This window comes from Macaca mulatta, chromosome 1 (genome assembly GCF_049350105.2).
Source record: "Macaca mulatta isolate MMU2019108-1 chromosome 1, T2T-MMU8v2.0, whole genome shotgun sequence".
In the NCBI taxonomy this organism is placed as follows: domain Eukaryota; kingdom Metazoa; phylum Chordata; class Mammalia; order Primates; family Cercopithecidae; genus Macaca; species Macaca mulatta.
This window is the reverse complement of record NC_133406.1, coordinates 91,385,786-91,399,892: the sequence shown is the minus strand read 5'-3', so window position 1 is coordinate 91,399,892 and position 14,107 is coordinate 91,385,786.

Sequence of the window (14,107 nt, the reverse complement as noted above, 5' to 3'; positions counted from 1 at the left end):
ATCGCAGGAAATTTCCTTTGGCCCTCTAGTCTTCAAAGGGAGCCGAAATATCTGTTCTCAGATTCCACAGAAATAAGGCTAGAAAAGAGATTCACGAAATACAGATGTAACTCTGTGAGTTGAATTAACAGAACACTAAGCAGTTTCTCAAAAAACTTCTTTCCAGATTTCATCTTCGGATATTTCCTTTTTCACCATAGCCCTCTATGGGCTTCCAAATATCACTTTGGCAATTCCACAAGAACTGTCTTAGCGAAAGGCTTCTTGAGGGGAAAGCTGTAACTCTGTGAGATGATTTCACAGAACACAAAGAAGTTTCTCCGAAAGCTTCTTTCTCTTTGTTATCGCAGGATATTTCCTTTGGCCCTATAGTCTTCAAAGGGGGCCGAAATATCTGTTCTCAGATTCCACTGAAATAAGGCTAGCAAAGAGATTCACGAAATACAGATGTAATTCTGTGAGTTGAATTAACAGAACACTAAGCAGTTTCTCAGAAAGCTTCTTTCCAGATTTCATCTGAGGATATTTCCTTTTTCACCATAGCCCTCTATGGGCTTCCAAATATCACTTTGCCAATTCCACAAGAACTGTCTTAGCGAAAGGCTTCTTGAGGGGAAAGCTGTAACTCTGTGAGATGATTTCACAGAACACAAAGAAGTTTCTCAGAAAGCTTCTTTCTCTTTGTTATCGGAGGATATTTCCTTTGGCCCTATAGTCTTCAAACGGATCCGAAATATCTGTTCTCAGATTCCACAGAAATAAGGCTATCAAAGAGATCCACGAAATACACATGTAACTCAGTGAGATGAATTAACAGAACACTAAGCAGTTTCTCAGAAAGCTTCTTTCCAGATTTCATTTGAGGATATTTCCTTTTTCACCATAGCCCTCTATGGGCTTGCAAATATCACTTTGCCAATTCCACAAGAACTGTCTTAGCCGAAGGCTTCTTGAGGGGAAAGCTGTAACTCTGTGAGATGATTTCACAGAACACAAAGAAGTTTCTCAGAAAGCTTCTTTCTCTTTGTTATCGCAGGATATTCCCTTTGGCCCTGTAGTCTTCAAAGGGATCCGAAATATCTGTTCTCAGATTCCACAGAAATAAGGCTAGCAAAGAGATCCACGAAATACAGATGTAACTCTGTGAGATGAATTCACAGAACACTAAGCAGTTTCTCAGAAAGCTTCTTTCCAGATTTCATTTGAGGATATTTCCTTTTTCACCATAGCCCTCTATGGGCTTCCAAATATCACTTTGCCAATTCCACAAGAACTGTCTTAGCGAAAGGATTCTTGAGGGGAAAGCTGTAACTCTGTGAGATGATTTCACAGAACACAAAGAAGTTTCTCAGAAAGCTTCTTTCTCTTTGTTATCGGAGGATATTTCCTTTGGCCCTATAGTCTTCAAAGGGATCCGAAATATCTGTTCTCAGATTCCACAGAAATAAGGCTAGCAAAGAGATCCACGAAATACACATGTAACTCTGTGAGATGAATTCACAGAACACTAAGCAGTTTCTCAGAAAGCTTCTTTCCAGATTTCATCTGAGGATATTTCCTTATTCACCATAGCCCTCTAAGGGCTTGCAAATATCACTTTGCCAATTCCACAAGAACTGTCTTAGCCGAAGGCTTCTTGAGGGGAAAGCTGTAACTCTGTGAGATGATTTCACAGAACACAAAGAAGTTTCTCCGAAAGCTTCTTTCTCTTTGTTATCGCAGGATATTTCCTTTGGCCCTATAGTCTTCAAAGGGATCCGAAATATCTATTCTCTGATTCCACAGAAATAAGGCTAGCAAAGAGATCCACGAAATATAGATGTAACTCTGTGAGATGAATTCACAGAACACTAAGCAGTTTCTCAGAAAGCTTCTTTCCAGATTTCATCTGAGGATATTTCCTTTTTCACCATAGCCCTCTATGGGCTTCCAGATATCACTTTGCCAATTCCACAAGAACTGTCTTAGCGAAAGGCTTCTTGAGGGGAAAGCTGTAACTCTGTGAGATGATTTCACAGAACACAAAGAAGTTTCTCAGAAAGCTTCTTTCTCTTTGTTATCGGAGGATATTTCCTTTGGCCCTATAGTCTTCAAAGGGATCCGAAATATCTGTTCTCAGATTCCACAGAAATAAGGCTATCAAAGAGATCCATGAAATACACATGTAACTCTGTGAGATGAATTAACAGAACACTAAGCAGTTTCTCAGAAAGCTTCTTTCCAGATTTCATCTGAGGATATTTCCTTTTTCACCACAGCCCTCTATGGGCTTGAAAATATCACTTTGCCAATTCCACAAGAACTGTCTTAGCCGAAGGCTTCTTGAGGGGAAAGCTGTAACTCTGTGAGATGATTTCACAGAACACAAAGAAGTTTCTCAGAAAGCTTCTTTCTCTTTGTTATCGCAGGATATTTCCTTTGGCCCTATAGTCTTCAAAGGGATCCGAAATATCTGTTCTCAGATTCCACAGAAATAAGGCTAGCAAAGAGATCCACGAAATACAGATGTAACTCTGTGAGATGAATTCACAGAACACTAAGCAGTTTCTCAGAAAGCTTCTTTCCAGATTTCATCTGAGGATATTTCCTTTTTCACCATAGCCCTCTATGGGCTTCCAAATATCACTTTGCCAATTCCACAAGAACTGTGTTTTCGAAAGGCTTCTTGAGGGGAAAGCTGAAACTCTGTGAGATGATTTCACAGAACAGAAAGAAGTTTCTCAGAAAGCTTCTTTCTCTTTGTTATCGGAGGATATTTCCTTTGGCCCTATAGTCTTCAAAGGGATCCGAACTATCTGTTCTCAGATTCCACAGAAATAAGGCTAGCAAAGAGATCCACGAAATACAGATGTAACTCTGTGAGATGAATTCACAGAACACTAAGCAGTTTCTCAGAAAGCTTCTTTCCAGATTTCATCTGAGGATATTTCCTTTTTCACCATAGCCCTCTATGGGCTTCCAAATATCACTTTGCCAATTCCCCAAGAACTGTCTTAGCCGAAGGCTTCTTGAGGGGAAAGCTGTAACTCTCTGAGATGATTTCACAGAACACAAAGAAGTTTCTCAGAAAGCTTCTTTCTCTTTGTTATCGCAGGATATTTCCTTTGGCCCTATAGTCTTCAAAGGGGGCCGAAATATCTGTTCTCAGATTCCACTGAAATAAGGCTAGCAAAGAGATTCAGGAAATACAGATGTAATTCTGTGAGTTGAATTAACAGAACACTAAGCAGTTTCTCAGAAAGCTTCTTTCCAGATTTCATCTGAGGATATTTCCTTTTTCACCATAGCCCTCTATGGGCTTCCAAATATCACTTTGCCAATTCCACAAGAACTGTCTTAGCGAAAGGATTCTTGAGGGGAAAGCTGTAACTCTGTGAGATGATTTCACAGAACACAAAGAAGTTTCTCAGAAAGCTTCTTTCTCTTTGTTATCGGAGGATATTTCCTTTGGCCCTATAGTCTTCAAACGGATCCGAAATATCTGTTCTCAGATTCCACAGAAATAAGGCTATCAAAGAGATCCACGAAATACACATGTAACTCAGTGAGATGAATTAACAGAACACTAAGCAGTTTCTCAGAAAGCTTCTTTCCAGATTTCATTTGAGGATATTTCCTTTTTCACCATAGCCCTCTATGGGCTTGCAAATATCACTTTGCCAATTCCACAAGAACTGTCTTAGCCGAAGGCTTCTTGAGGGGAAAGCTGTAACTCTGTGAGATGATTTCACAGAACACAAAGAAGTTTCTCAGAAAGCTTCTTTCTCTTTGTTATCGCAGGATATTCCCTTTGGCCCTGTAGTCTTCAAAGGGATCCGAAATATCTGTTCTCAGATTCCACAGAAATAAGGCTAGCAAAGAGATCCACGAAATACAGATGTAACTCTGTGAGATGAATTCACGGAACACTAAGCAGTTTCTCAGAAAGCTTCTTTCCAGATTTCATTTGAGGATATTTCCTTTTTCACCATAGCCCTCTATGGGCTTCCAAATATCACTTTGCCAATTCCACAAGAACTGTCTTAGCGAAAGGATTCTTGAGGGGAAAGCTGTAACTCTGTGAGATGATTTCACAGAACACAAAGAAGTTTCTCAGAAAGCTTCTTTCTCTTTGTTATCGGAGGATATTTCCTTTGGCCCTATAGTCTTCAAAGGGATCCGAAATATCTGTTCTCAGATTCCACAGAAATAAGGCTAGCAAAGAGATCCACGAAATACACATGTAACTCTGTGAGATGAATTCACAGAACACTAAGCAGTTTCTCAGAAAGCTTCTTTCCAGATTTCATCTGAGGATATTTCCTTATTCACCATAGCCCTCTATGGGCTTGCAAATATCACTTTGCCAATTCCACAAGAACTGTCTTAGCCGAAGGCTTCTTGAGGGGAAAGCTGTAACTCTGTGAGATGATTTCACAGAACACAAAGAAGTTTCTCCGAAAGCTTCTTTCTCTTTGTTATCGCAGGATATTTCCTTTGGCCCTATAGTCTTCAAAGGGATCCGAAATATCTGTTCTCAGATTCCACAGAAATAAGGCTAGCAAAGAGATCCACGAAATACAGATGTAACTCTGTGAGATGAATTCACAGAACACTAAGCAGTTTCTCAGAAAGCTTCTTTCCAGATTTCATCTGAGGATATTTCCTTTTTCACCATAGCCCTCTATGGGCTTCCAAATATCACTTTGCCAATTCCACAAGAACTGTCTTAGCGAAAGGCTTCTTGAGGGGAAAGCTGTAACTCTGTGAGATGATTTCACAGAACACAAAGAAGTTTCTCAGAAAGCTTCTTTCTCTTTGTTATCGCAGGAAATTTCCTTTGGCCCAATAGTCTTAAAAGGGAGCCGATATATCTGTTCTCAGATTTCACAGAAATAAGGCTAGCAAAGAGATTCACGAAATACAGATGTAACTCTGTGAGTTGAATTAACAGAACACTAAGCAGTTTCTCAGAAAACTTCTTTCCAGATTTCATCTGAGGATATTTCCTTTTTCACCATAGCCCTCTATGGGCTTCCAAATATCACTTTGCCAATTCCACAAGAACTGTCTTAGCGAAAGGCTTCTTGAGGGGAAAGCTGTAACTCTGTGAGATGATTTCACAGAACACAAAGAAGTTTCTCAGAAAGCTTCTTTCTCTTTGTTATCGGAGGATATTTCCTTTGGCCCTATAGTCTTCAAAGGGATCCGAAATATCTGTTCTCAGATTCCACAGAAATAAGGCTATCAAAGAGATCCATGAAATACACATGTAACTCTGTGAGATGAATTAACAGAACACTAAGCAGTTTCTCAGAAAGCTTCTTTCCAGATTTCATCTGAGGATATTTCCTTTTTCACCACAGCCCTCTATGGGCTTGCAAATATCACTTTGCCAATTCCACAAGAACTGTCTTAGCCGAAGGCTTCTTGAGGGGAAAGCTGTAACTCTGTGAGATGATTTCACAGAACACAAAGAAGTTTCTCAGAAAGCTTCTTTCTCTTTGTTATCGCAGGATATTTCCTTTGGCCCTATAGTCTTCAAAGGGATCCGAAATATCTGTTCTCAGATTCCACAGAAATAAGGCTAGCAAAGAGATAAACGAAATACAGATGTAACTCTGTGAGATGAATTCACAGAACACTAAGCAGTTTCTCAGAAAGCTTCTATCCAGATTTCATCTCAGGATATTTCCTTTTTCACCATAGCCCTCTATGGGCTTCCAAATATCACTTTGCCAATTCCACAAGAACTGTCTTAGCGAAAGGCTTCTTGAGGGGAAAGCTGTAACTCTGTGAGACGATTTCACAGAACACAAAGAAGTTTCTCAGAAAGCTTCTTTCTCTTTGTTATCGCAGGAAATTTCCTTTGGCCCAATAGTCTTAAAAGGGAGCCGAAATATCTGTCCTCAGATTTCACAGAAATAAGGCTAGCAAAGAGATTCACGAAATACAGATGTAACTCTTTGAGTTGAATTAACAGAACACTAAGCAGTTTCTCAGAAAACTTCTTTCCAGATTTCATCTGAGGATATTTCCTTTTTCACCATAGCCCTCTATGGGCTTCCAAATATCACTTTGCCAATTCCACAAGAACTGTCTTAGCGAAAGGCTTCTTGAGGGGAAAGCTGTAACCATGTGAGATGATTTCACAGAACACAAAGAAGTTTCTCAGAAAGCTTCTTTCTCTTTGTTATCGGAGGATATTTCCTTTGGCCCTATAGTCTTAAAAGGGATCCGAAATCTCTGTTCTCAGATTCCACAGAAATAAGGCTAGCAAAGAGATCCAGGAAATACAGATGTAACTCTGTGAGATGAATTCACAGAACAATAAGCAGTTTCTCAGAAAGCTTCTTTCCAGATTTCATCTGAGGATATTTCCTTTTTCACCATAGCCCTCTATGGACTTCCAAATATCACTTTGCCAATTCCACAAGAACTGTCTTAGCGAAAGGCTTCTTGAGGGGAAAGCTGTAACTCTGTGAGATGATTTCACAGAACACAAAGAAGTTTCTCAGAAAGCTTCTTACTCTTTGTTATCGCAGGATATTTCCTTTGGCCCTATAGTCTTCAAAGGGATCCGAAATATCTGTTCTCAGATTCCACAGAAATAAGGCTAGCAAAGAGATCCAGGAAATACACATGTAACTCTGTGTGATGAATTCACAGAACACTAAGCAGTTTCTCAGAAAGCTTCTTTCCAGATTTCATCTGAGGATATTTCCTTTTTCACCATAGCCCTCTATGGGCTTGCAAATATCACTTTGCCAATTCCACAACAACTGTCTTAGCCGAAGGCTTCTTGAGGGGAAAGCTGTAACTCTGTGAGATGATTTCACAGAACACAAAGAAGTTTCTCAGAAAGCTTCTTTCTCTTTGTTATCGCAGGATATTTCCTTTGGCCCTATAGTCTTCAAAGGGATCCGAAATATCTGTTCTCAGATTCCACAGAAATAAGGCTAGCAAAGAGATCCACGAAATACAGATGTAACTCTGTGAGATGAATTCACAGAACACTAAGCAGTTTCTCAGAAAACTTCTTTCCAGATTTCATCTGAGGATATTTCCTTTTTCAGCATAGCCCTCTATGGGCTTCCAAATATCACTTTGCCAATTCCACAAGAACTGTCTTAGCGAAAGGCTTCTTGAGGGGAAAGCTGTAACCCTGTGAGATGATTTCACAGAACACAAAGAAGTTTCTCAGAAAGCTTCTTTCTCTTTTTTATCGGAGGATATTTCCTTTGGCCCTATAGTCTTAAAAGGGATCCGAAATATCTGTTCTCAGATTCCACAGAAATAAGGCTAGCAAAGAGATCCAGGAAATACAGATGTAACTCTGTGAGATGAATTCACAGAACAATAAGCAGTTTCTCAGAAAGCTTCTTTCCAGATTTCATCTGAGGATATTTCCTTTTTCACCATAGCCCTCTATGGGCTTCCAAATATCACTTTGCCAATTACACAAGAACTGTCTTAGCGAAAGGCTTCTTGAGGGGAAAGCTGTAACTCTGTGAGATGATTTCACAGAACACAAAGAAGTTTCTCAGAAAGCTTCTTTCTCTTTGTTATCGCAGGATATTTCCTTTGGCCCTATAGTCTTCAAAGGGATCCGAAATATCTGTTCTCAGATTCCACAGAAATAAGGCTAGCAAAGAGATCCAGGAAATACACATGTAACTCTGTGTGATGAATTCACAGAACACTAAGCAGTTTCTCAGAAAGCTTCTTTCCAGATTTCATCTGAGGATATTTCCTTTTTCACCATAGCCCTCTATGGGCTTGCAAATATCACTTTGCCAATTCCACAAGAACTGTCTTAGCCGAAGGCTTCTTGAGGGGAAAGCTGTAACTCTGTGAGATGATTTCACAGAACACAAAGAAGTTTCTCAGAAAGCTTCTTTCTCTTTGTTATCGGAGGATATTTCCTTTGGCCCTATAGTCTTCAAAGGGATCCGAATTATCTGTTCTCAGATTCCACAGAAATAAGGCTATCAAAGAGATCCACGAAATACACATGTAACTCAGTGAGATGAATTAACAGAACACTAAGCAGTTTCTCAGAAAGCTTCTTTCCAGATTTCATCTGAGGATATTTCCTTTTTCACCATAGCCCTCTATGGGCTTCCAAATATCACTTTGCCAATTCCACAAGAACTGTCTTAGCCGAAGGCTTCTTGAGGGGAAAGCTGTAACTCTGTGAGATGATTTCACAGAACACAAAGAAGTTTCTCAGAAAGCTTCTTTCTCTTTGTTATCGCAGGATATTTCCTTTGGCCCTGTAGTCTTCAAAGGGATCCGAAATATCTGTTCTCAGATTCCACAGAAATAAGGCTAGCAAAGAGATCCACGAAATACAGATGTAACTCTGTGAGATGAATTCACAGAACACTAAGCAGTTTCTCAGAAAGCTTCTTTCCAGATTTCATCTGAGGATATTTCCTTTTTCACCATAGCCCTCTATGGGCTTCCAAATATCACTTTGCCAATTCCACAAGAACTGTCTTAGCGAAAGGCTTCTTGAGGGGAAAGCTGAAACTCTGTGAGATGATTTCAGAGAACAGAAAGAAGTTTCTCAGAAAGCTTCTTTCTCTTTGTTATCGGAGGATATTTCCTTTGGCCCTATAGTCTTCAAAGGGATCCGAAATATCTGTTCTCAGATTCCACAGAAATAAGGCTAGCAAAGAGATCCACGAAATACAGATGTAACTCTGTGAGATGAATTCACAGAACACTAAGCAGTTTCTCAGAAAGCTTCTTTCCAGATTTCATCTGAGGATATTTCCTTTTTCACCATAGCCCTCTATGGGCTTCCAAATATCACTTTGCCAATTCCACAAGAACTGTCTTAGCGAAAGGCTTCTTGAGGGGAAAGCTGTAACTCTGTGAGATGATTTCACAGAACACAAAGAAGTTTCTCAGAAAGTTTCTTTCTCTTTGTTATCGCAGGATATTTCCTTTGGCCCTATAGTCTTCAAAGGGGGCCGAAATATCTGTTCTCAGATTCCACTGAAATAAGGCTAGCAAAGAGATTCACGAAATACAGATGTAATTCTGTGAGTTGAATTAACAGAACACTAAGCAGTTTCTCAGAAAGCTTCTTTCCAGATTTCATCTTCGGATATTTCATTTTTCACCATAGCCCTCTATGGGCTTCCAAATATCACTTTGCCAATTCCACAAGAACTGTCTTAGCGAATGGCTTCTTGAGGGGAAAGCTGTAACTCTGTAAGATGATTTCACAGAACACAAAGAAGTTTCTCAGAAAGCTTCTTTCTCTTTGTTATCGGAGGATATTTCCTTTGGCCCTATAGTCTTCAAAGGGATCCGAAATATCTGTTCTCAGATTCCACAGAAATAAGGCTAGCAAAGAGATCCAGGAAATACACATGTAACTCTGTGAGATGAATTCACAGAACACTAAGCAGTTTCTCAGAAAGCTTCTTTCCAGATTTCATCTGAGGATATTTCCTTTTTCACCATAGCCCTCTATGGGCTTCCAAATATCACTTTGCCAATTCCACAAGAACTGTCTTAGCGAAAGGCTTCTTGAGGGGAAGGCTGTAACTCTGTGAGATGATTTCACAGAACACAAAGAAGTTTCTCAGAAAGCTTCTTTCTCTTTGTTATCGCAGGATATTTCCTTTGGCCCTATAGTCTTCAAAGGGATCCGAAATATCTGTTCTCAGATTCCACAGAAATAAGGCTATCAAAGAGATCCACGAAATACACATGTAACTCAGTGAGATGAATTAACAGAACACTAAGCAGTTTCTCAGAAAGCTTCTTTCCAGATTTCATCTGAGGATATTTCCTTTTTCACCATAGCCCTCTATGGGCTTGCAAATATCACTTTGCCAATTCCACAAGAACTGTCTTAGCCGAAGGCTTCTTGAGGGGAAAGCTGTAACTCTGTGAGATGATTTCACAGAACACAAAGAAGTTTCTCAGAAAGCTTCTTTCTCTTTGTTATCGCAGGATATTTCCTTTGGCCCTATAGTCTTCAAAGGGATCCGAAATATCTGTTCTCAGATTCCACAGAAATAAGGCTAGCAAAGAGATCCACGAAATACAGATGTAACTCTGTGAGATGAATTAACGGAACACTAAGCAGTTTCTCAGAAAGCTTCTTTCCAGATTTCATTTGAGGATATTTCCTTTTTCACCATAGCCCTCTATGGGCTTCCAAATATCACTTTGCCAATTCCACAAGAACTGTCTTAGCGAAAGGCTTCTTGAGGGGAAAGCTGTAACTCTGTGAGATGATTTCACAGAACACAAAGAAGTTTCTCAGAAAGCTTCTTTCTCTTTGTTATCGCAGGATATTTCCTTTGGCCCTATAGTCTTCAAAGGGATCCGAAATATCTGTTCTCAGATTCCACAGAAATAAGGCTAGCAAAGAGATCCAGGAAATACACATGTAACTCTGTGTGATGAATTCACAGAACACTAAGCAGTTTCTCAGAAAGCTTCTTTCCAGATTTCATCTGAGGATATTTCCTTTTTCACCAGCGCCCTCTATGGGCTTGCAAATATCACTTTGCCAATTCCACAAGAACTGTCTTAGCCGAAGGCTTCTTGAGGGGAAAGCTGTAACTCTGTGACATGATTTCACAGAACACAAAGAAGTTTCTCAGAAAGCTTCTTTCTCTTTGTTATCGCAGGATATTTCCTTTGGCCCTATAGTCTTCAAAGGGATCCGAAATATCTGTTCTCAGATTCCACAGAAATAAGGCTAGCAAAGAGATCCACGAAATACAGATGTAACTCTGTGAGTTGAATTAACAGAACACTAAGCAGTTTCTCAGAAAACTTCTTTCCAGATTTCATCTTCGGATATTTCCTTTTTCACCATAGCCCTCTATGGGCTTCCAAATATCACTTTGCCAATTCCACAAGAACTGTCTTAGCGAAAGGCTTCTTGAGGGGAAAGCTGTAACTCTGTGAGATGATTTCACAGAACACAAAGAAGTTTCTCAGAAAGCTTCTTTCTCTTTGTTATCGGAGGATATTTCCTTTGGCCCTATAGTCTTCAAAAGGATCCGAATTATCTGTTCTCAGATTCCACAGAAATAAGGCTATCAAAGAGATCCACGAAATACACATGTAACTCAGTGAGATGAATTAACAGAACACTAAGCAGTTTCTCAGAAAGCTTCTTTCCAGATTTCATCTGAGGATATTTCCTTTTTCACCTTAGCCCTCTATGGGCTTCCAAATATCACTTTGCCAATTCCACAAGAACTGTCTTAGCCGAAGGCTTCTTGAGGGGAAATCTGTAACTCTGTGAGATGATTTCACAGAACACAAAGAAGTTTCTCAGAAAGCTTCTTTCTCTTTGTTATCGCAGGATATTTCCTTTGGCCCTGTTGTCTTCAAAGGGATCCGAAATATCTGTTCTCAGATTCCACAGAAATAAGGCTAGCAAAGAGATCCACGAAATACAGATGTAACTCTGTGAGATGAATTCACAGAACACTAAGCAGTTTCTCAGAAAGCTTCTTTCCAGATTTCATCTGAGGATATTTCCTTTTTCACCATAGCCCTCTATGGGCTTCCAAATATCACTTTGCCAATTCCACAAGAACTGTCTTAGCGAAAGGCTTCTTGAGGGGAAAGCTGAAACTCTGTGAGATGATTTCACAGAACAGAAAGAAGTTTCTCAGAAAGCTTCTTTCTCTTTGTTATCGGAGGATATTTCCTTTGGCCCTATAGTCTTCAAAGGGATCCGAAATATCTGTTCTCAGATTCCACAGAAATAAGGCTAGCAAAGAGATCCACGAAATACAGATGTAACTCTGTGAGATGAATTCACAGAACACTAAGCAGTTTCTCAGAAAGCTTCTTTCCAGATTTCATCTGAGGATATTTCCTTTTTCACCATAGCCCTCTATGGGCTTCCAAATATCACTTTGCCAATTCCACAAGAACTGTCTTAGCGAAAGGCTTCTTGAGGGGAAAGCTGTAACTCTGTGAGATGATTTCACAGAACACAAAGAAGTTTCTCAGAAAGTTTCTTTCTCTTTGTTATCGCAGGATATTTCCTTTGGCCCTATAGTCTTCAAAGGGGGCCGAAATATCTGTTCTCAGATTCCACTGAAATAAGGCTAGCAAAGAGATTCACGAAATACAGATGTAATTCTGTGAGTTGAATTAACAGAACACTAAGCAGTTTCTCAGAAAGCTTCTTTCCAGATTTCATCTTCGGATATTTCATTTTTCACCATAGCCCTCTATGGGCTTCCAAATATCACTTTGCCAATTCCACAAGAACTGTCTTAGCGAAAGGCTTCTTGAGGGGAAAGCTGTAACTCTGTAAGATGATTTCACAGAACACAAAGAAGTTTCTCAGAAAGCTTCTTTCTCTTTGTTATCGGAGGATATTTCCTTTGGCCCTATAGTCTTCAAAGGGATCCGAACTATCTGTTCTCAGATTCCACAGAAATAAGGCTAGCAAAGAGATCCACGAAATACAGATGTAACTCTGTGAGATGAATTAACAGAACACTAAGCAGTTTCTCAGAAAGCTTCTTTCCAGATTTCATTTGAGGATATTTCCTTTTTCACCATAGCCCTCTATGGGCTTCCAAATATCACTTTGCCAATTCCACAAGAACTGTCTTAGCGAAAGGCTTCTTGAGGGGAAAGCTGTAACTCTGTGAGATGATTTCACAGAACACAAAGAAGTTTCTCAGAAAGCTTCTTTCTCTTTGTTATCGCAGGATATTTCCTTTGGCCCTATAGTCTTCAAAGGGATCCGAAATATCTGTTCTCAGATTCCACAGAAATAAGGCTAGCAAAGAGATCCAGGAAATACACATGTAACTCTGTGTGATGAATTCACAGAACACTAAGCAGTTTCTTAGAAAGCTTCTTTCCAGATTTCATCTGAGGATATTTCCTTTTTCACCAGCGCCCTCTATGGGCTTGCAAATATCACTTTGCCAATTCCACAAGAACTGTCTTAGCCGAAGGCTTCTTGAGGGGAAAGCTGTAACTCTGTGAGATGATTTCACAGAACACAAAGAAGTTTCTCAGAAAGCTTCTTTCTCTTTGTTATCGCAGGATATTTCCTTTGGCCCTATAGTCTTCAAAGGGATCCGAAATATCTGTTCTCAGATTCCACAGAAATAAGGCTAGCAAAGAGATCCACGAAATACAGATGTAACTCTGTGAGTTGAATTAACAGAACACTAAGCAGTTTCTCAGAAAACTTCTTTCCAGATTTCATCTTCGGATATTTCCTTTTTCACCATAGCCCTCTATGGGCTTCCAAATATCACTTTGCCAATTCCACAAGAACTGTCTTAGCGAAAGGCTTCTTGAGGGGAAAGCTGTAACTCTGTGAGATGATTTCACAGAACACAAAGAAGTTTCTCAGAAAGCTTCTTTCTCTTTGTTATCGGAGGATATTTCCTTTGGCCCTATAGTCTTCAAAGGGATCCGAATTATCTGTTCTCAGATTCCACAGAAATAAGGCTATCAAAGAGATCCACGAAATACACATGTAACTCAGTGAGATGAATTAACAGAACACTAAGCAGTTTCTCAGAAAGCTTCTTTCCAGATTTCATCTGAGGATATTTCCTTTTTCACCATAGCCCTCTATGGGCTTCCAAATATCACTTTGCCAATTCCACAAGAACTGTCTTAGCCGAAGGCTTCTTGAGGGGAAAGCTGTAACTCTGTGAGATGATTTCACAGAACACAAAGAAGTTTCTCAGAAAGCTTCTTTCTCTTTGTTATCGCAGGATATTTCCTTTGGCCGTGTAGTCTTCAAAGGGATCCGAAATATCTGTTCTCAGATTCCACAGAAATAAGGCTAGCAAAGAGATCCACGAAATACAGATGTAACTCTGTGAGATGAATTCACAGAACACTAAGCAGTTTCTCAGAAAGCTTCTTTCCAGATTTCATCTGAGGATATTTCCTTTTTCACCATAGCCCTCTATGGGCTTCCAAATATCACTTTGCCAATTCCACAAGAACTGTCTTAGCGAAAGGCTTCTTGAGGGGAAAGCTGAAACTCTGTGAGATGATTTCACAGAACAGAAAGAAGTTTCTCAGAAAGCTTCTTTCTCTTTGTTATCGGAGGATATTTCCTTTGGCCCTATAGTCTTCAAAGGGATCC